The 26,136-nt window shown below is 44.9% G+C and overlaps 1 protein-coding gene across 2 annotated transcripts in view; it reads left to right on the forward strand.

Annotated features, from left to right (window-relative positions):
- Positions 1 to 1,916: 1,916 nt before the first annotated feature.
- Positions 1,917 to 26,136, forward strand: part of LOC142303590 (transcriptional regulator QRICH1-like) — a 126,518-nt gene continuing 102,298 nt past the window's right edge. Inside the window, exon 1 of one of the 2 annotated variants that reach the window (XM_075345095.1) lies at positions 1,917 to 2,209. The gene's annotated coding sequence lies outside the window, so the exon portion shown is untranslated. The remainder of the gene's footprint in view (positions 2,210 to 26,136) is intronic. The other variant, XM_075345096.1, reaches the window with a different exon arrangement.

The following is a 26,136-nucleotide window of genomic DNA, read 5'->3' on the forward strand; positions in this document are numbered from 1 at the left end:
AGCGATGTACATTACCGCAGGTAAACCGTGAAATACCGCAGGGAATAACACAGGAAAACGCAATGAACCGCACAGAATTTGCTGCCTGCGTTATTCCCTGCGGGATTTCACGATTACATTGCAGTTAATGGAGTGAAATCCCGCAGCGACGTGCGGAAAAGAAGTGAAATGCAATTGTTTTTGCTGCGGGAATCACGTAGCAAAACATGCAGCTGTCAAATTCCGCATAGTGTGCACAGCATTTTTTTTTCCATAGGTTTTGCTGGTGATTCACTGCAGAGATGTTATGAACATTTTCTGCAGCGAAACATGCAGCAAAACCGCAGGAAATCCGCGGGAAAAAACGGTAAGTGCGCACAGGGCCTTAGGCTAGTTTCACATATCCGGCTTTTCGCCGGATTCGGCGCACTCCAGTACAGTGTGATACATTACAATGGCATCACGACAACTTCTGAGTCGCATGTGACCGGAGTTTGTCGCACTGCCATTGTACTGTATACACTGTACTGGACTGTGCCGAATCCAGCGAAAAGCCTGATGTGTGAAACTAGCCTAAAGAGCAGCTCTTGGGGGAATATTTTACTTGTGTATATTATCTATAGTAAGGTCAAGTGCATACTATGAGGTTTTTACCTCAGTATTTGTAAGGTCACGTGCACAAATTCAGTATTTGGTGAGGGGTTTTTTTCTACCTCAGTATTTGTAAGACCATGTGTACACGTTGAGCATTTGGAAAGTTTTTTACCTCAGTATTTGTACGACTACGTGTACGCGGAGTATTTGGTAAGGTTTTACCTCAGCATTTGTACGACTACGTGCACGCGGAGTATTTGGTAAGGTTTTACCTCAGTATTTGCAAGGCCACGTGCACACGTTGAGTATTTGGAAAGTTTTTTTTACCTCAGTATTTCTAAGGCCACATGCACGCGGGGTATTTGGTAAGTTTTTACCTCAGTATATAGTGGGTGAATAATACAGAAGTGGTGTTCGTGTTTCTATTATACATTTTCTTATTGTGCCACTCCTGGTTTTGGCTTATAAATACTGAGGTAAAAAAAAAAAAAAAACCCTCACCAAATACTGTACATGTGACCTTAGACATGAATTGGTTTTGAAGCAGATGGAAAGTGAACATGAAGCAGGAACCGTGTGAGGGAATCGTTAGGGATCCAGTAAAGGCGGGCTCGAGCGGAGAGTAGACTATCAGTGAGTGCCGCTGCGGACGTTAGGCTACTTTCACACATCCGGTTTGAGCCCTGCGGCTCAATCCGGCTGTGAAAACTATGCAACGGATGCGGTGAAAACACCGCATCCTTTGCATCAGTTTTTACATGCGGCCGGTCCGGTTTTTTCCGGTTGCGGCATGCTACTGAGCATGCGCAGTGGAAAATACCGCATGCGGCGACCGGATGCGTTTTTTTCCGCATCGCGCCGCATCCGGCCTCCATAGGGATGCATTGAAAAATGCGCCGCAGCGGCCGGATGCGGCGCGATGCGGTGTTTTTTGCCGGAGCAAAAAACGTTGCAGGGTACGTTCGATCCGGCCGCCGCATCGGCTAAATCTGCCGCATGCGGCAAAAACCGGACCGAACGCAAGCCCCTACGGCACAATGCGGCACTAATGTAAGTCAATGCAAAAAAAACCGCAATCGGCGTTACAAAAGCCGGTTGCGGTTTTTCTGCAGAACGCCGTATTGTGCCGTAGAGCAAAAGTCCGGATGTGTGAAAGTACCCTAAGCGGATCCGCGCCTTCTGAGGAGCCGCCTCACTACACTGCGCCCCCCAGAGTACCGAGTACTCCACTGTGGTGACGTGACAGACCGTGTGATTACTGAACGGTCCCTTGCAGTCACGGGTGCTTCACCAGAGGGGCTGAGCACTGCAGCCAGTGATGATCCCGACAGTCCAGGCTGCTCCATGGATCGGGAGCGCGCATCGTACCGTTGTGTGATGTAGTGACGTTAGGCGCGTCCCCCGCACACTCGTAACTGTACTCGGGGTCGAAGTTCGTGGGTAAATGCAAGATGGCTGCCGGCGCGCCCCGGACCGCCCGCCGCCTGTGACAGCGGTGACTGTGCGTGTGCGAGCCAGCTGCGGGAGGAGGCGGATCCCGTTCACTGCTCGTACGGCCCTCAGTGCCCACTCCTCGGATGTAGGTGAGCTGCCTGCACTCCCGGGAAGCCGCAGACACCCCGGAAACAACAAAGAGGTAATTCGGTACCGTCCGGAGCGGACAGCCGTGATTCAGCGGATTGTAGCATCCTCTCCAGTCACACAACGGCTAGCTGCGCCTACAGCAGAGGCCCCTTTAAAAGGAAGGGGTTAAAGAGCAAATTTGGGGGAACATTCCTGGCCATTCACTGTTACCAGGCTGAGCGCCGTCTGTGCCCCCCATCTCCTCAAAGTTTCCTCATGACAGAAAGCCGCCATCCGCTCCATTTTGAGCAGAGCTTGTTTGTTCTGCGGGAAATTAATTGTAGCTGGAATAAAATGGGATGTGCCGAGCTGTGCGTGCAGCCGCATGGCACAGGCTTTATGTGGCCGGGATGGAGCATCACCTGTGTGCATGGCAGGCAGCCCTGGGAGCAATGTATAGCTGTGGGTTATATATACTGTCATTATGGTGAGCCATGCTCTGTAGTATATTAGCATCAGCTTTATTAGTGTCAGTACTATTTATATAGCAGAGCAAGTTGTATTACGGTAAGTCAGTACTATTTGTATGCATCTGTAGTATAATAGTTATATCATTATTCAGTACCATATACATGCTCCATAGTACGGTATATTAGTACCATATACATGCTCCATAGTACGGTATATTAGTACCATATACATGCTCCATAGTACGGTATATTAGTACCATATACATGCTCCATAGTACGGTATATTAGTACCATATACATGCTCCATAGTACGGTATATTAGTACCAGTTACAGAACTGTGAGTCACTAATATAAGGGTGCGATCGCGTGTGCGTATACAAAATTGCTGAGATCCTCAGCCAGAAAAGTTGGTGAGTGTCATGCGGTTTTTCCTCACATAGCATCCCATATGTCATGCGACTATGCGTTTTTGTTTTTTTTATCTCGATGAGGAACTTGCATAGCACTCACATAACATATGGATGCTAGGTGAGAAAAAAATGAATGACACTCACCAACTTTTCTGGCTGAGGATCTCAGTGATTTTATACTGTATATATGCTGGTGTTATTGCATCTCAAGGTCCGTACTATTTATATGTAGTACAGTGGTACAAGTATATTATAGTAAATCCATACTATTTATATATCTGTACATAATGTACAAGCTTATATTATAGTAAGTCAGTATTATTTATATCTGTAGTATAGTGGTACAAGCATATTATAGTAAGGCCCCTTTCACAAATCAGTTTTTTACCATCAGTCACAATCCATCGAATTTTGAACAAAAAAGGATCCGGCGACTGATGCTGCTGGAATCCGTTTCTTCTCATCAACTTGTATTAGCGATGGATGGCCTCACGTTTCATCCGTCGTTTGACGGATCCGTCAAAAAATGTTTGTCCTTCGGACAAAGATGACTGCCAAAGTAACATTTTTTTGGGTACGTTGAAAAAAAGGACAGCGACGGATCCGTCAAAAAATGTTTGTCCGTCGGACGGAGATGACGGCCAAAGTAACATTTTTTGGGTACGTTGGAAAAACGGACAGCGACTGATCCGTCACCGTCTGTAGAATGGAAGCCTAATGACGGAATCTGGCGAAGGATTCTGTTTTGTTTTTTTTTTAACTGAGCATGCTTTAATTTATTATTTAGCCCCCAGCTAGTCAGATCCGTCGAAAAAGGGATCAGTTGCATCAGTTTAGCCACAATCTGTGACGGATGCGTCGAGAAAACGGATTGTGACTGATGGCAAAAGACTGATGCATGAAAGGGGTTTGTCAGTACCATTTAGTAGTACCAATTATATTACAGTATATCAGTACTATATATATTAGTACAAGTGGTATTACAGTAACTCGGCACTATTTATGTATTTGTGTATGTGTTACATCAGGGGTCTCAAACTCGGCTGGGTGTATGGGCCGCACAGAGGAAAAAAATAATTTGGGGGGCCGCATTCTTTGCGGGACAAAGTGACATTTTTATTGGTACCATATATATTTTTTTACACACGTTTGGATCACTTATTTTCAACATTTTTTCACTTGTTTATTATAACAAATGTGCACATTCTTTGGTTAAATATAAAAAAAAAAAAAATTCAATGGTAAAAAAAGTCATGCCTTATTTTGTTTTTACATTTTATCCCTTTCTTGTAACTAATAGTGTTACAATTATCACTATATAGAAATTTTGGCCAACATCTTTTAGTAATGTTCCCCATCCTATAGTAATGTGCCCACCTTGTCCCCATGCTATAGCCTTGTCCCTACTCGAATGTCCCCATCCAATACTATTATGCCCATCCTTGTAATGTCCCCATCTTTTAGTAATGTGCCCACCTTGTCCCCATCCTATAGACATGTGCCCACCTTGTCCCTATTCTATAGCCATGTGCCCACCTTGTCCCTATTCTATAGCCATGTGCCCACCTTGTCCCTATTCTATAGTAATGTGCCCACCTTGTCCCTATTCTATAGTCATGTGCCCACCTTGTCCCTATTCTATAGACATGTGCCCACCTTGTCCCCATCCTATAGACATGTGCCCACCTTCTCCCCATCCTATAGACATGTGCCCACCTTGTCCCCATCCTATAGACATGTGCCCACCTTGTCCCCATCCTATAGACATGTGCCCACCTTGTCCCCATCCTATAGACATGTGCCCACCTTGTCCCCATCCTATAGACATGTGCCCACCTTGTCCCCATCCTATAGACATGTGCCCACCTTGTCCCCATCCTATAGACATGTGCCCACCTTGTCCCCATCCTATAGACATGTGCCCACCTTGTCCCCATCCTATAGACATGTGCCCACCTTGTCCCCATCCTATAGACATGTGCCCACCTTGTCCCCATCCTATAGACATGTGCCCACCTTGTCCCCATCCTATAGACATGTGCCCACCTTGTCCCCATCCTATAGACATGTGCCCACCTTGTCCCCATCCTATAGACATGTGCCCACCTTGTCCCCATCCTATAGACATGTGCCCACCTTGTCCCCATCCTATAGACATGTGCCCACCTTGTCCCCATCCTATAGACATGTGCCCACCTTGTCCCCATCCTATAGACATGTGCCCACCTTGTCCCCATCCTATAGACATGTGCCCACCTTGTCCCCATCCTATAGACATGTGCCCACCTTGTCCCCATCCTATAGACATGTGCCCACCTTGTCCCCATCCTATAGACATGTGCCCACCTTGTCCCCATCCTATAGACATGTGCCCACCTTGTCCCCATCCTATAGACATGTGCCCACCTTGTCCCCATCCTATAGACATGTGCCCACCTTGTCCCTATTCTATAGACATGTGCCCACCTTGTCCCTATTCTATAGACATGTGCCCACCTTGTCCCTATTCTATAGACATGTGCCCATCTTGTCCCTATTCTATAGTAAGGTGCCCACCTTGTCCCCATCCTATAGACATGTGCCCACCTTGTCCCCATCCTATAGACATGTGCCCACCTTGTCCCCATCCTATAGACATGTGCCCACCTTGTCCCCATCCTATAGACATGTGCCCACCTTGTCCCCATCCTATAGACATGTGCCCACCTTGTCCCCATCCTATAGACATGTGCCCACCTTGTCCCCATCCTATAGACATGTGCCCACCTTGTCCCCATCCTATAGACATGTGCCCACCTTGTCCCTATTCTATAGACATGTGCCCACCTTGTCCCTATTCTATAGACATGTGCCCACCTTGTCCCTATTCTATAGACATGTGCCCATCTTGTCCCTATTCTATAGTAAGGTGCCCACCTTGTCCCCATCCTATAGACATGTGCCCACCTTGTCCCCATCCTATAGACATGTGCCCACCTTGTCCCCATCCTATAGACATGTGCCCACCTTGTCCCCATCCTATAGACATGTGCCCACCTTGTCCCCATCCTATAGACATGTGCCCATCTTGTCCCTATTCTATAGTAAGGTGCCCACCTTGTCCCTATTCTATAGACATGTGCCCACCTTGTCCCCATCCTATAGACATGTGCCCACCTTGTCCCCATCCTATAGACATGTGCCCACCTTGTCCCCATCCTATAGACATGTGCCCACCTTGTCCCCATCCTATAGACATGTGCCCACCTTGTCCCCATCCTATAGACATGTGCCCACCTTGTCCCCATCCTATAGACATGTGCCCACCTTGTCCCCATCCTATAGACATGTGCCCACCTTGTCCCCATCCTATAGACATGTGCCCACCTTGTCCCCATCCTATAGACATGTGCCCACCTTGTCCCCATCCTATAGACATGTGCCCACCTTGTCCCCATCCTATAGACATGTGCCCACCTTGTCCCTATTCTATAGACATGTGCCCACCTTGTCCCTATTCTATAGACATGTGCCCACCTTGTCCCTATTCTATAGACATGTGCCCACCTTGTCCCTATTCTATAGTAAGGTGCCCACCTTGTCCCCATCCTATAGACATGTGCCCACCTTGTCCCTATTCTATAGTAAGGTGCCCACCTTGTCCCCATCCTATAGACATGTGCCCACCTTGTCCCTATTCTATAGACATGTGCCCACCTTGTCCCTATTCTATAGACATGTGCCCACCTTGTCCCTATTCTATAGTAAGGTGCCCACCTTGTCCCCATCCTATAGACATGTGCCCACCTTGTCCCTATTCTATAGTAAGGTGCCCACCTTGTCCCCATCCTATAGACATGTGCCCACCTTGTCCCTATTCTATAGTAAGGTGCTCACCTTGTCCCCATCCTATAGACATGTGCCCACCTTGTCCCCATTCTATAGTAAGGTGCTCACCTTGTCCCCATCCTATAGACATGTGCCCACCTTGTCCCCATCCTATAGACATGTGCCCACCTTGTCCCCATCCTATAGACATGTGCCCACCTTGTCCCCATCCTATAGACATGTGCCCACCTTGTCCCCATCCTATAGACATGTGCCCACCTTGTCCCCATCCTATAGACATGTGCCCACCTTGTCCCCATCCTATAGACATGTGCCCACCTTGTCCCCATCCTATAGACATGTGCCCACCTTGTCCCCATCCTATAGACATGTGCCCACCTTGTCCCCATCCTATAGACATGTGCCCACCTTGTCCCCATCCTATAGACATGTGCCCACCTTGTCCCCATCCTATAGACATGTGCCCACCTTGTCCCCATCCTATAGACATGTGCCCACCTTGTCCCCATCCTATAGACATGTGCCCACCTTGTCCCCATCCTATAGACATGTGCCCACCTTGTCCCCATCCTATAGACATGTGCCCACCTTGTCCCCATTCTATAGACATGTGCCCACCTTGTCCCTATTCTATAGACATGTGCCCATCCTGTAGTAATGGGGGGGGGCAGTGGCGGCGGGTGAAAGGGGGCGCTATAATTTACCGATCGCTCTCGGCTTCCTTCCACCCACAGACGCTGGAGTAAAGCTGAGGGGGTGGTCTCCGGCTCCAGATCCACAGTGATTGGACAGATCGGTCACAAGGCCGGTCTCTCCAATCAGAGCTGGGGGCGGGTGAGACACAGGTCACCCAGCTCCAGCCAATGATCGGTGCTACAGCTGCACTGATCAGGGCTGGATTTCAATGTTACAGCCATTTTCAATGGCTGTAACATTACAGTGGCTGTGATTGGCTGACGAACGCCGCACAGCCAATCACAGCCTCCGTAGGTCCGGGGAGGAGACACCACCCCTCCTGAGGTCCCCTCCTCCCCGAATCTAAGGTAATTGCTATTGGCAATGCAAACGGCGATCGCAGCCACCGGGGCTGCGATCTCGCCATGACGTACTGGGTATGTCATGGGTCCTTGAGTACCAGGGAGCCATAACGTACCCAGTACGTCATAGGTCGCTAAGGGGTTAATGTGCCGTCCTTCACATACACAAAAAATAAAAAAACACCATTCTTCAAACCTGTCCCGCGTTCCCTCGGCTCCTCATCTCTGCTTCTTGCTGTCTGCAGGCCGTGCCCCGGTGACTGCCCCTGGCAGCGATTTATGTCAGATCAGATTAATGTTTTGCCGGCGCTGCGCGCGCACAGTCCTTGCCTCTGAGAACGCAGCGCCGGCAAAACACTCATCTAACAAAGTGCAGACAGTGGCTGCGGCCCCTGCACCAGCCACGATAGTGAACAGGGGCACGGGCCTGGGGGCCGCACGAAGCAGCCTGACGGGCCGCATGTGGCCCGCGGGCCGCGTGTTGGAGACCCCTGTGTTACATAGTGGTTCAAGTTCACTATAGTGAGTGCCAAGTAACAAAAAAAATCAGCTTACCAGTGCTGAAAGAAAAATGGAAAAACCAGCATTTGATTCCATCCATTATATCCAAGAATTTATTCAAAATAAATGAAAATCTAAAATATACACAGCGATAAAGAGCAATATATTTCTGACCTTTCTGGTCCTTCGGCATTGACTAAGGACCGTAAGAGTCAGAAACGCGTTGCTGTGTACTCCTAACCATTTTCAGTATTGTGTATATTTTGAATTTTAATCTATTTTAAAAAAATTCTTGATTTCATGGTAGGGATCAAGTGCTGGTTTTCATTTTTTTATTTTTTTTTTCCTTTTCTAGTAAGTCATTGCTATTTGTATGCTTCGTAGTATGGTAGTACCAGTTGTATTATGATAGGATTGACTTATCTATATGTGTTGCTAGTATAGCAGTACCAGTTGGTTTTAATAACACAGCAAGTCAATAATATTTATATGCTCCATAGTATATTAGTACCAGTTACCGTATTTTTCATTTTATAAGACGCACCGGATTATAAGACGCACCCCAAATTTAGAGATAAAAATAGGTAAAAATAAAAATATGGGGTCTGTTTTATAATTCGGTGGTGTCTTACCGGGGAGGTGGGATGGCAGCAGGGGTCACAGGAGGCAGGGTCGGTGTAAGAGTACAGCGGCAATGCTATCGGCGGTGCAGGGGGGGGCCAGATACTCACTGCGGGCTGCACGATCTTGAAGCAGTTGGCGCTGCCTGATCCTGCAGCAACCAGCGCTGCACCATGCTGGTGCTCGCTGCAGGTGGTGATGCACTTCCATTCTAAAGATGTCGGCGGCGAGAGCTTCAAAGAAATGGCGGCCTCAGTTGGCGCGTACGCAGATGAGAATTTGAGCTCCATCTGTGCACGTGCCTACTCTGGGCGCCATTATTTGACAGCCCTTACCGCCAACATCTTCAGAATAGCCCGTACCTCGCAGAGCAGGGTCGTCCGCCACCGACGCTGCACAAAGCCGACCAGCCCGCCCGCTAACGCTGCACAGAGCCTCGCAGTGCCGCCCGCCGCAGCACAGAGCAGGGCCGCCTGCTGCCGACCTCTCTCCACCACCCCCTGGTAAGCTACATTCGGATTTTAAGGTACACCCCTCATTTTCCTCACAAATTTTGGGAGGAATGTGCGTCTTATAATCGGAAAAATACGGTATATTACGGTAAGTCAGTACTATTTTTATGCGCCGTAGTAGAATATCACGGTACGTCAGTACTATTTATGTGCCTGTTACTATACTTGTACCTTACAATTAAGGTAAGTCAGTAGTATCTACATGCATTGCTAGTTGAGTAGTACTAGTTATAATATCACAGTAAGTCAGTACTATTTACCGTATTTTTCGCTTTATAAGACGCACCTGATTACAAGACGCACCCCCAAATTTGGTGAAGGAAAAGAGATTTTTTTTTTTTTATGTTACATGGGCTCCATCTTATAATGCCAGTGTCCGTCTAACAAATCATATAGGGTATATGTCCCTTATAGCCCCGCATCCTAAAATTAGCCCCCCTTAATCTGGATATGGCCCCCTTATATTGAATATAGCCCCCTTGTGCTGGGACACGTCCCCCTGTGCTGCCCATGGCTCCTATAGTTGGCACATCTCCCCTGTGTTTGATATGGCCCCCATACAGCTGCCCATGGCCCCTATAGATGGCACATCTCCCCTGTTTTAGATATGCCCCCATGCTGCTGCCCATAATAAAATAAAACACTCTTTCCTTACCTTCTCAGCGCTGTCCCTCCTCTTGTCTCCCTCCTCGCAGTTGAGCTCCGGCTTCCTTACTTCCTGGTTCTTGCTGCCGGTCATGTGATCGGCACCGCAGAGTGATATCATCTCTGCGTGCCTTATCACAGACAGCAGCAGCAGGAGACCGGAGATCAGCACTGGAGGTAAGTAAAGCTTTTTTATTTTACTATGGGCAGCAGCACAGGGGCCATATCTAACACAGGGGGGATCATGTGCGATCAAAGGAGGGCGCAGGCAGATATAATATGCCTCGCTGTGCCCCAGCCCCCCTCAGCGTGATGCGGTTTCAGCACCACACTGATGGACAGCGGCTGTGCATATTATATGAGCGGGAGCAGTAGATCTAACGCTGCCGCTCCCAGCTTTCCCTGCCCCCAGCAGTGCTCCAGAGCGGACCCTGCAGTGTATATATATGTATATATGTATGTACAGTCAGGGCCAGAAATATTTGGACAGTGACACAAGTTTTGTTATTTTAGCTGTTTACAAAAACATGTTCAGAAATACAATTATATATATAATATGGGCTGAAAGTGCACACTCCCAGCTGCAATATGAGAGTTTTCACATCCAAATCGGAGAAAGGGTTTAGGAATCATAGCTCTGTAATGCATAGCCTCCTCTTTTTCAAGGGACCAAAAGTAATTGGACAAGGGACTCTAAGGGCTGTAATTAACTCTGAAGGCGTCTCCCTCGTTAACCTGTAATCAATGAAGTAGTTAAAAGGTCTGGGGTTGATTACAGGTGTGTGGTTTTGCATTTGGGAGCTGTTGCTGTGACCAGACAACATGCGGTCTAAGGAACTCTCAATTGAGGTGAAGCAGAACATCCTGAGGCTGAAAAAAAAGAAAAAATCCATCAGAGAGATAGCAGACATGCTTGGAGTAGCAAAATCAACAGTCGGGTACATTCTGAGAAAAAAGGAATTGACTGGTGAGCTTGGGAACTCAAAAAGGCCTGGGCGTCCATGGATGACAACAGTGGTGGATGATCGCCGCATACTTTCTTTGGTGAAGAAGAACCCGTTCACAACATCAACTGAAGTCCAGAACACTCTCAGTGAAGTAGGTGTATCTGTCTCTAAGTCAACAGTAAAGAGAAGACTCCATGAAAGTAAATACAAAGGGTTCACATCTAGATGCAAACCATTCATCAATTCCAAAAATAGACAGGCCAGAGTTAAATTTGCTGAAAAACACCTCATGAAGCCAGCTCAGTTCTGGAAAAGTATTCTATGGACAGATGAGACCAAGATTAACCTGTACCAGAATGATGGGAAGAAAAAAGTTTGGAGAAGAAAGGGAACGGCACATGATCCAAGGCACACTACATCCTCTGTAAAACATGGTGGAGGCAACGTGATGGCATGGGCATGCATGGCTTTCAATGGCACTGGGTCACTTGTGTTTATTGATGACATAACAGCAGACAAGAGTAGCCGGATGAATTCTGAAGTGTACCGGGATATACTTTCAGCCCAGATTCAGCCAAATGCCGCAAAGTTGATTGGACGGCGCTTCATAGTACAGATGGACAATGACCCCAAGCATACAGCCAAAGCTACCCAGGAGTTCATGAGTGCTAAAAAGTGGAACATTCTGCAATAGCCAAGTCAACCACCAGATCTTAACCCAATTGAGCATGCATTTCACTTGCTCAAATCCAGACTTAAGACGGAAAGACCCACAAACAAGCAAGACCTGAAGGCTGCGGCTGTAAAGGCCTGGCAAAGCATTAAGAAGGAGGAAACCCAGCGTTTGGTGATGTCCATGGGTTCCAGACTTAAGGCAGTGATTGCCTCCAAAGGATTCGCAACAAAATATTGAAAATAAAAATATTTTGTTTGGGTTTGGTTTATTTGTCCAATTACATTTGACCTCCTAAAATGTGGAGTGTTTGTAAAGAAATGTGTACAATTCCTACAATTTCTATCAGATATTTTTGTTCAAACCTTCAAATTAAACATTACAATCTGCACTTGAATTCTGTTGTAGAGGTTTCATTTCAAATCCAATCCAATGTGGTGGCATGCAGAGCCCAACTCGCGAAAATTGTGTCACTGTCCAAATATTTCTGGACCTAACTGTATGTATGTATGTATGTATGTATGTATGTATGTATATATGTATGTGTGTGTGTGTATGTGTATATATATATATATATATATATATATATATATATATATATATATATATATATATATATATATATATATATATATATATATATATATATACACTCCTCCCCCCCCCCCCCCCCCCGTTTATTCGGTTTATAAGACGAAGACGCACTCTCTACTTTCCCCCAAAATTTGGGGGAACAAAAGTGCGTCTTATAAAGCGAAAAATACGGTATATGCTCCATAATATACTAGTACCAGTTACAATATGGTAAGTCAGTACTATTTATATGTGCCGTAGTATCATATCACCACGGCAAGTCAATACTATTTACTTGGTCGGTACTATACTTGTACCAGTTATATTAAGGTAAGTCAGTACTATTTTTTTTTTTTAATATAAAGCTGTATATAATGTACAAGATATATTTTATACTAAGTCAGTACAATTTGTCTGTCTTATAGTAGTACAAGTTATACATGGTATGTCAATAATATTTTCTGTTGTTGTATTATGGTATGTCAGCCCTATTTATACCGTATTTTTCGGACTATAAGACGCACCTGACCATAAGACGCACCCTGGTTTTAGAGGAAGAAAATAGGAAAATAAAACTTTAAGCAAAAAATTGTCGTCATGACACACTGTAATGGGGCGAGGATCTGCTGCTGACACTGTTATGGGGGTAATGTCCCCAAATTCTCTACTAAGGTACCCCATCCTGGTAATGATCCTCCTGCCTTGTATATGATCCTTCTATAAACCCCCATCCTGTTCATATACCCCCATCCTGTTCATATACCCCCATCCTGTTCATATACCCCCATCCTGTTCATTTACCCCCCCATCCATCCTGCTCATATACCCCCATCCTGTTCATTTACCCCCCCATCCATCCTGTTCATATACCCCCATCCATCCTGGTCATATACCGCCATCCTGTTTATATACCCCCCATCCATCCTGCTCATATACTCCCATCCTGTTCATATTCCCCCATCCATCCTGTTCATATTCCCCCATCCATCCTGCTCATATACTGGCATCCTGTTCATATACCCCCATCCTGTTCATATACCCCCCCATCCATCCTGTTCATATACCCCCCATCCTGCTATATGCCCCCATCGTGCTCATATACCATCCTGGTATATGGCCTGTATCCTATAGCACAGAGAAAAAAAACCCCAAACATTTATACTCCCCTTTTCCTCACTCCCTGCAGCACCAATCATCTTCCTCTCTGCACCACTGACCTGTGTGTGTGTGTGTGTGTGTGTGTGTGTGTGTAGCCGTTCCCCTGCAGCATCGCGATGTCTTCCTGTCTGTGCCGATCAGCTGATCAGCACAGATCACCTGACCGGCACAGACAGGAAGACATCGCGTGCTGCAGTGGGACGGCTCCACACACAGGGACGGGTGAGTACACTGATTCACTGCACCCCGCGCTGATGATGACGACGCGCGGGGAGCAGTGAATACAGCCGCACATGATCACTCCAGGCTGTAATTGCCAGGGGTGATCATGTGGGCAGGCTCTTTACTATGCGCGCGTCCCCGCTCGTCCTCCCGCCCACCTGTTAGCGCCGGCTTCTGCGCTGAGAAATGGGCAGGAGGATGGGCGTGCATATATAATGAGCAGGCCCACGTGGTCACAGCAGGCTGCTACAGCCTGCTCGTGCCCCTGATGACCCGCTCCACCGCAGCACCCTCATTCCCCGCAGCCACAGTTAGACCATAAGACGCACCCCCAACTTTCCCCCAACATTTGGGGAGAAAAAAGTGCGTCTTATGGTCCGAAAAATACGGTATATACAATCTTGGTTGAAAATGTTGGCACTCTTGAAATTGTTTCAGAAAATGAAGTTTTTCCCTCCAGAGAATTAGTGCAATTACACATGTTTTGTTATTCACATTTCCTTTGTGTGTATTGGAATAACACAGAAAAAAAGCTAAATTGGACATAATTTCACTCAACCCCATCAAAATAACTATTTCAAGCATGTGATGTTCGTAACAGGTGTGGGCAATATGAAAATCACCTGAAACCAAATAAAAAGGATAGACGTTGATTCGATTTTTGCATTGTGTGTCTGTGTGCCATACTAAGCAGGGAAAACAGAGAAAAAAGATTTGATGTACCTGAGGACTTGAGAACCAAAATTGTTGAAAAATATCAACAATCTCAAGGGTACAAGTCCATCTCCATGATCTTGATGTTCCTTGGTCCACAGTGTGCAACATAGTCAAGAAGTTTACAACCCAAGGCATTGTAGCTAATCTCCTTGGACGTGGACAGCAGAGAAAAACTGATGAAAGGTTGCAACACAGGTTAGTCTGGATGGTGGATAAGCAGCATAATCACATTCCAAAGAAATTCAAGCTGTCCTGCAGGTTCAGGGTGCATCAGTGTCAGTGCAAACTATCCGTCGACATTTGAATTAAATGAAACGCTACGGCAGGAGACCCAGGAGGAGCTAAACTGCTGTTTCTCAAAATGTACATAAGCCGCAAGCCTAATAGGAAAGTGTCATGTAGACAGATAAGACTAAGATGGAGCCTTTTGTTAAAACCACATCATTCTATTGTTTCAAGAATATGGAATGAGGCCTTCAAAGAAAAGAACACAGTAACTCCAGTCAAATATGGTGGAGGTTCAAAGCTGTCTTGGGGTTGTTTTGCTGCCTCTGGCATTGAGTACCTTCACTGTGTGCAAAGACCAAAACCAACAAGGAGCGCTCCTGTGTGAGTCTGTTAAATCCACTGATCCACTGGCTGTATGGAGTTGCACTCACCAATAACGCACTGAAACATCATTGGTTATATAGCGCTAATGACTGCCTGCTGCTGCGGTGAGCCGGTGGTAATCTCCACATGTATGCTAATTTGAACAGCAGACATGTGGATCCACAATCCACCCACACCTGCTTCCACTTAGATCACGCTGTCAAATACTGGTAGAGCTATTTAAATGGCCACGGCAAGGATTGTGCCGTTCACTGCTGCCATTGGCGGCCCTTTGACGTGATCACAGGGAACCAATGGTTGCCATGATCGCTTGGGGTCATGGGATGACCCCTGATGCTGCCATGACGTACTTCCTGTAAGAGCCGACAGAGCGCCGGCTCTTATAGGAACGCTGCATTTCTGCTGATCAAAAGAAAAGAACAAGTGAAAAAGAAAAGAACAAGTGATCAGACTATGCAGTGAGAAAGTCCCGTAGGGGAACTACTAAAATAAATAAATTTAAAACTCTTAAAAAAAACCTTTTTTTTTTTTTTTTTTTTTTTAAATATGAAAAAACAAAACGGACAAAGTTCAAATACCCCATTGAAAATAAAACAGTTAAAAAATATACACATTTGGTATTGCCTCGTTCAGAAATGCCAAGCTCTAACTGATTTTATATTTTGATCTGATTTTTACACAGTGTGGGGAGAAAAACATTCCAAACTCCAAAATTCTTTTTTTTGTTTTTTTTTTTTTTTTTTTTAGTAACCGCACATTTTATTTAAAATGCAATAACAGGTGAATAAAACGTAGCATCCGCACATAAATGGCATGATTAAAAAAAATGTCAGCTCAAAACACAAAAAATAAGCAGTCACTGAGCCCCAGATCCCGAAAAATGAGAACGCTATGGGTCTCAGAAAATGCAGCCAAAAGAGCAACTGTTTTTTTTTTTTTTTTTCTTTTTCTTTAAAACTTCTGAAATTTTTTTTCCTTTAACCCCTTAAGAACGAAGCCATTTTTTTGCAATTCTGACCAGTGTCACTTTGAGGTTATAACTCTGGAACGCTTCAGCGGATCCCGGTGATTCTAAGGCTATGTGCGCACGTTGCGTAGTGTCCATGCTGAAAATTCTGCAGCGATTTGGCAGTGCACGTGCGCTTCAAATCGCTGCACAAACACTGCGTAATGGATGCAGTGTATCTGCAGAATAGATGCCGATTTCATGCGCTCTGGATGCTGCCTCTCCCATAGACAGAGTTGGAGCAGCATCCAAAGCGCATGAAATAAGTGACATGTTGCTTTTTAGAACGCAACATTTTGGCAGCATGCAAAACGCATTCTAAAACGCAACGTGCGGATGGAATTTGCACAATTTGCATAGATTGTGCTGGGGAAGCAAGACACATGCTTTTATACAGTGGTGCAGAACGCAGCGTAAAAGCATGTAATTACGCAACGTGCACACATACCCTAAGATTGTTTTTTTTTCTTGACATATTGGACTTCATGATAGTGTTAAATTTAGGATGATATATTTTCTTTTATTTGATAAAAAATCGGAAATTTGATACATTTTGAAAATTTTGCAGTTTTTAAACTTTTTTTAATTTTTATGCCCTTAAACCAGCGAGTTTTGTCACAAAATTTTTAATAAATTACATTTCCCACTTGTCTACTTTACATCTGCGCAAATTTTGAAAGTTTTTTGGGGTTAGGAAGTCAGAAGGGTTCAAAGTAAATCAGCAATTTCCCAATTTTATTTTTTTTTTTTCAACAAAATTTTTATTTTTTTTTATTTTTTTAGTAACATCATATTTGAGGTAACAGAAAATACCCAAAAGTGACACCATTCTAAAAACTGCACCACTCAAAGTACTCATAACCATATTCAAGAAGTTAACCCTTCAGGTGCTCCACATGAATTAAAGCGATGGGGAATGAAAAAAAATAAAAATTAACATTTTACCTAAAAATGTTGCTCTAGCCCAAATACTGTTAGAAGAAATAACACAATAAAATGGACCCCAAAATATGTTACCCACTTTCTCCTGAGCGCGCTGATACCCCACATGTGGTCAGAAACCTCTGTTTGGACAAATGGTAAGGCCCAGAACAGAAGAAATAATATTTGAATTTTGGAAAGCAAATTTGGCTGAAATAGATTGTGGGCTGCATGTCGCATTTGCAGGGCCCTTAAGGTACCTAAACAGCAGAAACCCCCCATGACTGACACCTTTTGGGAAACTAGACCCTTTAACCCCTTAACGACCGCGGGCGGTAAAATTACGTCCTAGCGGTCATAGGGTTAATTAAACCGACAGCAGCGGGACATCAGCGCAAATCTCAGCTGATTTATATAGCTGAGATGTGTGCCCGCTAGGCACGAGCAGAATAGTTATCCGCCCATGCCGTTTAACCCCTTAAATGGCACTGTCAAAAAGTGACAGCGCCATTAAAATCTCGAGCGCGATCGTTTACATACCGCCAATACCGGAAGTCACGTGACGTGATTATGTGTCTTCCGGTGGTTGTCATGGTAGCACAGGGTCATGTGATGACTCCTGCAGCTCACATGGCTCACTTAATGTTTCACCCGGTCCTTAGCTGGGTGAGACAGAAAATGAGCATATCTGGTGTTCACAGCTGTGTACTGTGCTCCCTAGGGGACCTAGTAAAATAAAGAAAAGTTAAAAAAAAAAAAAATAACCTAAAAGTTCAAATCAACCCCCATTCGCCCAATTGAAAATTTAAAGGGTTAAAAAAATTCACATTTGGGATCTCCGCGTTCAGAAATGCCCGATCTATCAAAATATAAAATCAATTAATCTGATTGGTAAACGGCGTAGCAGCAAAAAAATTCCAAACGCCAAAATTACGTTTTTTCTGGTCGCCACAAATTTTGTGCTAAATGCAATAACAGGCGATCAAAACGTAGCATCTGTGCAAAAATTGTACCGTTAAAAATTACAGCTCGAGACGCAAAAAAATAAGCAGTCACTGAGCCATAAATGCTGTAAAATGATAATGCTACGAGTCGCAGAAAATGGCGCAAAACGTCCGCCTTTTTTTTCAGACAAAATTCTGTTTTGGGGGTTTTTTTTTAACCCCTTAGATACAAGTAAACCTATACATGTTTTGTGTCTACGAACTCGCACCGACCTGACATCACACTGACACATCAGTTTTACCACAGTGCATAAAATCTCAAAAACAATAGTGCTATCGCACTTTTTTGGGATTTTTTTTTGCCTTTTTCCAGTACACTATATGGTAAAACTTATGGTTTCATTTCAAAGTACAACTTGTTCCACAAAAAACGAGCCCTCACATAACCATATTGACTGAAAAATTAAAATTTTACATCTCTAGGAAGAAGTGGCAAAAAAAACCAAAAAAACTGAAGGTGCAAAATCGGAAGTTTTTAACGTTGAGCTGTGAATGTAAAAAAATACATGTTTACCACAAAATTGTTACTTCAACCAGATAGCTTTTTTTTAATTTTTTTTCATAAGGGTAACAGGAAAAAATGCACCAAAAAACTTATTGTGCAATTTCTCCTGAGTACGCTGATACCTCATATGTGGTGGAAATAAACTGGGCGAACGGCAGGGCTCGCTTGACTGCAAAATTGGCTGGAATCATTAGTGAATGCCATGTCTCGTTTGGAGACCCCCCTAAGATGCCTAACCAGTGGAGCTCCCCGACAAGTGACACCATTCTGGAAACTAGACCCGTAAAGGATTTTATCTAGGGGTAGAGTGAGCTTTTTGAACCCACAGATACTTCACAGAATTTGATAACTTTAGGTCGCCATATTGAAAATTTTTCATTTTTTTTTTTTTTCTTCTTCACAAAAATGTTGCTTTAGCACCAAATTTCTCACTTTTTCAAGAGGCAACACCAAAAAGTGGAAACCACTGGTTGTTATCCAATTTCTTATGAGTGTAGGTATACCCCACATGTGGTCTAAAACCTCTGGATAAACGGCAGGACTTGGAATCGAAGGAGCACCATTTCAATTTTGTTAAAGTTGAAATAAATTGTGGGCACCATGTTGCATGTGCAGGGCCCCTAGGGTACCTACACAACAGACCCCCCCCCCCCAAGTGACTCAATTTTGGAAACTAGACTAGAAGGATTTTATTCAGGGGTATAGTAAGCGTTTTGAATTCACAGGTACTTTGCAAAAATGTTGCTGTAGCACCAAATTTCTCACTTTTAGGCTATGTGCCCACAATCCGGTGACACTGCGTCTAGTACACAGTGCTAGCCCTCCTGCGGAGATGGGACTGTTGTCCACGGCAGTTGGTGCCCACGATCTGGGTTTGGGCTGATGCGGATTTTAGCTCTACTCTCCCGCATAGAACACTCTCGTCTTCACAACATAAATTGACATGCTGCGGCTCAGGGAGTTGTACCACAGGTCAGTTTTATGCTACGGAGAAAAGAAACACAGTGAGCAGGAGCGTTCCAAAAATCCTTCCACCGCTTGTTCTGCACGATGCAGTATTATGGACGCAGCGAAAACACTCTGCGTCTAAAACGCTGCAAATCTTGATCGTGGGCACACAGCCTAAAAAGCTAGGTAGGACGGATGTCAAACACATATATAATGTCCCACCCCCCTGCATATTCTAAGCTGGTACCCTTTAGTGACTTTCATGTGGCACTAAAGGGTGCTTAGCCTTGTATTTAGCAAGACAATAAATAACTAAAAAAGAAAACAACGTTGGGTCCCCCTCTTCTTGGTAGCCAGCTAGGGTAATACAGATACCTATCTATACAGATACATACCATAGCTGGCAGCTTCACGTTGCCTGGTAATCAAAAACAAAGGGCAACCCAGGCTGCTTCTTTTAACTATTTATAAGTAATTTAAGAAAAAAAAAAGTGGGGTGTCCCCCCTCCCAAATTTTATCAACAGCCAAGGTGAAGCTGACAGCTGTGGTCTGGTATTTTCAGAGTGGGAAGAGCCTTGCTTATTTGGCCCCTCCCAGACTAAAATAGTAGGCCGTAGCCACCCCAGAAGTGGCGCATCCATTAGATGCGCCAATCTTGGTGTTTCGCCCTAGCTCATCTCTTTGCCCTGGTGCGGTGGCAAACTGGGTAATAAATGGAGTTGATACCAGCTGTAATGTCACCTGGCATCAAGCCCAGTGGTTAGTGATGTCACAACGTTTATCATATATCAGACATCACTGTCAGTAATAAAAAAAAAAATCTTATTTGAAGAAAAACAGTCCCTCTTTCACCAGTTTATTGAAAAGAAAAAAGAAAAACCCGGTTCAGCTGCAATCCATTTTGGAGGTCCCACGATGACTCTAGACCTTCTCGAATATGGGGAACATATCCCCCCATTTACTGAAAGTGCAGACCGGCCATGTGAGGAGTGTGGGTGCAATGTTCCTGCACCCACTCTCCCTGGGTCCACAGCAGTAGTGTGAGTGCTGTAAGCTCAGCGTCTCTGAAGGCAAGAAGCCGGCTGACAGCGGCTCTGTGCATGCAGCCAGCATCTATTTGAAGGAGGAGGGATCGCGTAGGATCAATGCTGCGCAATGTACCGGGAACACCAGGAGGGTTATAGGGGGTGAGCTAGCAGGACCTGAGGAGGAATTTTCTGTTGCATGTGTCATGGCACATGCGACAGAAATCAGAGGAGTAGGGTGAATGCGGCCGGCGTGCTGGTCATGCGCACTGCCATCTTGGATTATCGGGAGCAGGTTGAGGGTCGGGGGGGGTGGGCGCTTTGGCGACATCGAGAGACTGAGGGAGGAGATTTATTTCCCATCTGACATTTTCCACAATTAGAGACCCGCAACGCATTAATAAATAATCTTTATTACACAAGAACATGTAATTGATAAAATATACAGAGTATAAAATACCAAATTCCCAGATAGACAAATTTATCACAGAAAGTTATTATAAATAAACAGGATAGTTCAGACAATAATTTTTTTAGTACAAATATCCAAAATCCCCTAATATTTTATTTATTCAAATATCTAATTTATATACCATATTTTTCGGACCATAAGACGCACTTTTTTCCCCCCAAATGTTGGGGGAAAGTGGGGGGTGCGTCTTATGGTCTGAATGTGGCTGCCGGAAATGTGGGTGCTGTGGTGGAGTGGGTCATCGGGGGCACGAGCAGGCTGTAGCAGCCTGCCGTGACCATGTGCGCCCGCTCATTTAATATGCACGCCCATCCCCCGCCCATCATCCCTCAGCGCTGAAGCAGGCACTGACAGGTGGGCGGGATGATGGGCGGGGGATAAACAGCCGGCCCCCATGATCACCCCTGGCAACTACGGCCTGGAGTGATCATGTGCGGCTGTATTCACTGCTCCCCGCGCATCATCATCAGCGCAGGGAGCAGTGAATCAGTGAATCCTCACCTTACCTCACTCCCTGCAGCATCGCTCGTCCTCCCGTCTGTGTCAGCGGCAGCGCCACTGAGTGGAGCCGTCCCCGTTACCCTGCTACATCGCGATCATCTCCTGTGTCTGTGCCAGCGGCTGGGTGGAGACTAGCGGTGTGCACAGCGATGACGTCATCGCTGTGCGCACGTGTCCACACGCAGCCGCCGGCACAGACACAGGAGATGATCGCGATGCTGCAAGGGACCGGGGACGGCTCCATTCAGCGGCGCTGCCGCTGACACAGACGGGAGGACGAGCGATGCTGCAGGGAGTGAGGTGAGGTGAGTATGAACGTGTTTTTTTTTTTATGTGCCACAGGATCCGGCTATACACCAGGATGGGGGTATATTATGAGCAGGATGGGGGTATATTATGAGCAGGATGGGGGTATATTATGAGCAGGATGGGGTCATATGAGCAGGATGGGGGTATATTATGAGCAGGATGGGGGTATATTATGAGCAGGATGGGGCCATATGCCATGATGGGTTATATACCAGGATGCGGCCATATGCCAGTATATAGCAGGATGCGGCCATATGGCAGGATGAGGGTATATAGCAGGATGATGGACATATACTGTATATACAAGGCAGGAAGATCATTACCAGGATGCGGCACCTTAGTAGAGAATTTGGGGACATTACCCCCATAAAAGTGTCAGCAGCAGATCCTTGCCCCATAACAGTGTGTCATGACCACATTTTTGCTTAAAATTTTCAGTAAATACCACTCTCAGCATTCCATAGAACCAAGAAAATCTATTCTGTTTATTGGTCTTCCAAAAAAATTATATGCAAAATCTATAAATATACTAAAGTGCAAAAGCTTACTAGAATACATTTCTTTCTTAAACCAATGCAAATTAAATGCATATAAATAAATTTAAACCAGTTTTTAATGCACTATAAATATTTTTTTATCTAAAAGACCAAAACAGTATACATAGATTTCTAACAGAGGATAAAAAAATCATGGATGGGAAATTTCTAATATAGAATAACAATATCAATAAATAAATGGACAATCATATTGCAGCAACCCACTATTTAATATTCAAAGACACTCACAAAGTTAAATGGCCTCTAAAGTGCATATAAGAGATTCCAGTAGCAGCAAAAAAGGGCAGATGAAATCACCTAGTTTTTTAAGGGTTAAAACCTTATCCCTATTAACATTGCTGTAGAAGTCACAGGAAATCATTAACAAGAAGATATATATGTAACATAGCTGCCACGGGACCCCTTTGACGTATGTTTCGTGTGCCCTACTTCCTCAGAAAGGGTCAAAGGAGGAGGGTGAATGCGGCCGGCGCGCTGCCATCTTGGATTATCGAGAGGGGGTTGGGGTGCGCACTTTGGCGACAGCGGGGGACCGGGGAGGAGATTTATCTCTCATCTGTTGTTTGATCATGCCAGGTAGGAGATATATCATTTTTTACCGGCGCTGCCATTTACCGTCACGTCATCATGTGACTGGGGACAGAAAAAAACGTCCGGAATCATGATCTCCAGGGTCTCCGCTACACCCGGTAGCTGAAATCCCAGAGATTTTCCGACGCTGGGGGGCGCTATTTACTTTTTTCTGACTGCTGTTTTAAGATGGTGACATTGCATAAGTACCCTTTTCTACTGGTTTAATCCGTATGGTGGTCGTAAAGGGGTTAAACCCGTAGATTGTAAATACCAAACATGTATACTTCTAACTCATACTGACCTAAGGGATCATCATGTTGACTCGTTAGTTTTACCATATAGTAAACACTGTGCATAAAATATCCCAAAAACTATTGTACAGTTGCACTTTTTTGTTTGCCATTTCACTGCACTTGAAATTTTTTCCCCAATTTCTAGTACACTGTATAGTAAAACTAATGGTTTCATTCAAAAGTACAACTTATGCCGCAAAAATAAGCCCTCATATGGCAAGATTGACAGAAAAATAAAAAAGTTTTGGCTCTCGGAAAAAGGGGAGCAAAAAACAGAATCGCCCGGGGGTGAAGGGGTTAAAAACGCATGGCACAAAACTGCAACAAAAAAACCCATGGTTTTTGGTGGGGTTTTCTGCCACAAGGTGCAGTTTTTGGTGCAGAAACTTTCTGCCACAAAAAACTCAGCATGGGCACATAGCCTAAGTCAGTACTATTTATATGCCTGTAGTATAGTACTTCCGGTTGTATTACGATAAGTGAGTTCAATTTGTGTGTAGTATTGTAGAACCAGTTATAATATTAGTCGGTACTATTTATATCCATCTGTAGTATGTTAGTTCATGTTATATTATGGTAAGTCTGTACTATTTACTACCCTGAATCCAAAGAAGTTGTAATGTTACATAACACGTAAACAGAACAAGAATGCAGTGATTTGGAACTCTTTTAGCCATATTTTATTCTCATTAGATCATAGAACACATATCAGAAGTTGACTGTTTATAGTTTTTTTCCATTACATTAAAAATAATTAACTTGTTTAGCATTTAATGGCAGCAGCACATTACAAAAAAATTAGCAGAGGGTTAACAAAAGGCTGGAAAAGTAAGTGGTATTAATAAAAATCAGATGGTGGGTCTATTTTCAACTAGGTTACATAATGTCTATAAAAAAAGAGCATTTTAGAGAGGCAGAGTCTCAGAGGCAAAAATGGTCAACTTTAGAAAAATGTTCCGTAGCATAAAAGAAAACCCGTGGGTATCCCACCATCTATACTATATAGCACCATCTGTGATTCTGGAGAAATCCCATGTGCATAAGGGACAAGGCCGAAATTCAGTATTGGATGCCCGAGATGTACAGACACTCAGGTGGCACTGCTTTAAAAACGGGCATGATTCACTCATGCAAATCACTGCATGGGCTCAGGAACACTTCCAGAAATCATTGTGAACACTGTTCACTGTGCAATCCACAAATATGAAAAGTTCAATCATGCAAAGAAACAATAAATATATCAATATAAACCATAAACTCTGCCTTCTCTCTGCCAAAGCCCATGTAAACTAGGGCAAGATGAAACACTTCTGTTATCAGAAAAATCAATATTTCAAACGTTTGTTATGGAAACCACATACAACGTGTCCTGCAGACTAGAGAGTAAGTCCGGGGCCACACAGGGACTACTGCGCTCCTCGCTTGACACTCTGCTCACGCTGTCAGCACAGCGGGAGCTGAGTCATGCTAGTGTCATTGTGACTGAGGTCCGATCGTGCAATCGAACCACAGCTGTGGGGGGCGGGCTGGCACTGAGGAGGGGAGGGCCAGTGCTGCGGAGGGGAGGGAGGGATTTATCTCCCTCTCTCCTTTGTTGCCGGCTATTGCCATTCTCGCTCTGCACTCGCATTACACCGGTGTAATGTGAGTGCAGTGCGATGTTTCTCTCACCCCATTGACTTGAATGGATGTGAGAGAAAGCGGATCGCATTGCACCTGCAGCATAATGCGACTGTTATCTCGGTCCCATTAGGGCTGAGAAAATAATCGCTCATGGGTGCTGGCACATACAGTAGAGTAATATTGGTCCGAGTGGAATGCAATGTTTTATCGCATTCCACTCGCTCAAATTTTCATGCCATGTGTCTTAGGCCTAAAGGGACAGCTTGGAATCAGTGCACAGTTCAAAAACTTGCATCTCTGAAAATATGGTATTGCATTAGTACCTATGGCATGGGCAGTTTAGGCATCTTTAAAGGGGTTGTTCACTAGTTGGCCAACCCTTCCTCATTTCCAATGTTAGGCCCCATTAAAATAAAAAAAAAAAGTTTATACTCCCCTCCTGTGCTGGTGCTTGCGTTCCCAGGGCTCGCATGAGGTTGTGATGTCACACAAGCCCTGCACCCAATCACTGCTGGCTTCTCTATCCCCACCTTCAGACCGATGAAATCTTCACTGGCAGGGAGCAGCAGCCGCATCACTCACTTTCTGTTGATTATGTGTACCTCTGAAGGCATAGAGAGAGAAGCTGGCGGTGATTTTGCTCAAGGCTTGTGTGACTTGTCTTGAAGAGGGGGTATGTTGTAGTCAGACGCTACTGATTCATGAAGACGTGCATATTTCTTCATGAATCTCTAGTGTGTGGCATGTACTACACATGAAGTTTTACTTCAGTCAGGCACTGGAGCCAAATTTCTGGTGTACAACAATCATGCCATGGCCCATCATGAATTAGATGAGCTTTGACACTCAACCCATTTTATTGGAGCTGGGAGTCGTTTAAAAATGCCCAACGTCCCAAACTTTAGGCGCAACTCATACATTTTGTGAATTTTCATTGCTTTTACGTCACAATTCTGGCATGAGCCCTTTGATAAATTGGACCCAATGTTTATTTTAAGGAAGGGCTTGGGTATTTTAACAAGATAATGTAAAACAACCTATTACATCCATCACAACATCATTGATTAGCATAGGGGTGGGGAACGTTTTCCTCGGGCCCCAGGCACATTCCCAGGGACGGTAGTGCTCAGGTGGCAGCTGCGGTCTTGCCAGCTGCCGGCCCTTTTTAAATCCCAATATGTGATGCGAGGACGCGCACGCAGCGTTCACTACTGAGTGCTACATGCACATACCGTTAGGTCCTCACGGTGGCTTGTGTCAGCATGTTCAGGGCTTACTTTTTGGGTGAGATGGGGCACAGACATCACTGGCGGCGGCATTGTCAACTTTGGGGGT

Source organism: Anomaloglossus baeobatrachus, chromosome 4 (assembly GCF_048569485.1).
Source record: "Anomaloglossus baeobatrachus isolate aAnoBae1 chromosome 4, aAnoBae1.hap1, whole genome shotgun sequence".
NCBI classification, from domain to species: Eukaryota; Metazoa; Chordata; class Amphibia; order Anura; family Aromobatidae; genus Anomaloglossus; species Anomaloglossus baeobatrachus.